The following is a 712-nucleotide window of genomic DNA, read 5'->3' as shown; positions in this document are numbered from 1 at the left end:
CAAGAAAAAGCTAAAGGAGTTCATCACCACCAAACCAGTATTATATGAAATGCTGAAGGCTATTCTCTAAGAAGAGGAAGAAGAAGAAAAAGGTAAAGAGAAAAAATTATGAACAAAGTGACAACAAATACATATCTATCAACAAGTGAACCTAAAAATCAAATGAATAAAAAACCTGATGAACAGAACAGACTGGGGAATGTAATAGAATCAGGTCATGGAAAGGGAGCAGACTGACAATTCTGAGGGGTAAGGGGTTGCCGGGGGTGCAAGAAGAGACTGGACAAAGAGCTTACACCTATGGACGAGGTCAGTGGGGAGGGGGAGAAGGCCTGGAGTGGGGTGGGCACCGGGTGGAGGGGAGCTATGGGGGGAAAAGGAGGAACATCTGTAATAATCTGAATAAAGATTAAAAAAATAAAAGCTTACAAAATGATATAAAGGAAATATATTTGTACAGCTTTACAGTATGTTTGTGTTTTAAGCCAAGTGTTATTACAAAAGGGTTGAAAAAAGTTATCCTATATAATAAAAGAGAAAAATGTTAATTGGCGTACGACGATACCCTTTTCATTGGCTAATCAGGGCTATATGCAAATTAACTGCCAACCCAGATGGCAGTTAACTGACAACAAAATGGCGGTTAATTTGCATATGTAGGCACAATGCAGGGAGGCGAAAGGGAAAGCAGGAAGAAGCCCCCTGCCACTGA

The 712-nt window shown here is 40.2% G+C and overlaps 1 protein-coding gene across 1 annotated transcript in view; it reads right to left on the bottom strand.

Moving 5' to 3' along the window:
• Positions 1–712, bottom strand: part of KLHDC4 (kelch domain containing 4) — a 52,354-nt gene that overhangs the window by 20,242 nt on the left and 31,400 nt on the right.

Source organism: Myotis davidii, unplaced genomic scaffold (genome assembly GCF_000327345.1).
Source record: "Myotis davidii unplaced genomic scaffold, ASM32734v1 scaffold77, whole genome shotgun sequence".
NCBI lineage: Eukaryota > Metazoa > Chordata > Mammalia > Chiroptera > Vespertilionidae > Myotis > Myotis davidii.
Note: the sequence above shows the minus strand (reverse complement) of the source record. Positions and strands in the feature narration are given on the sequence as shown.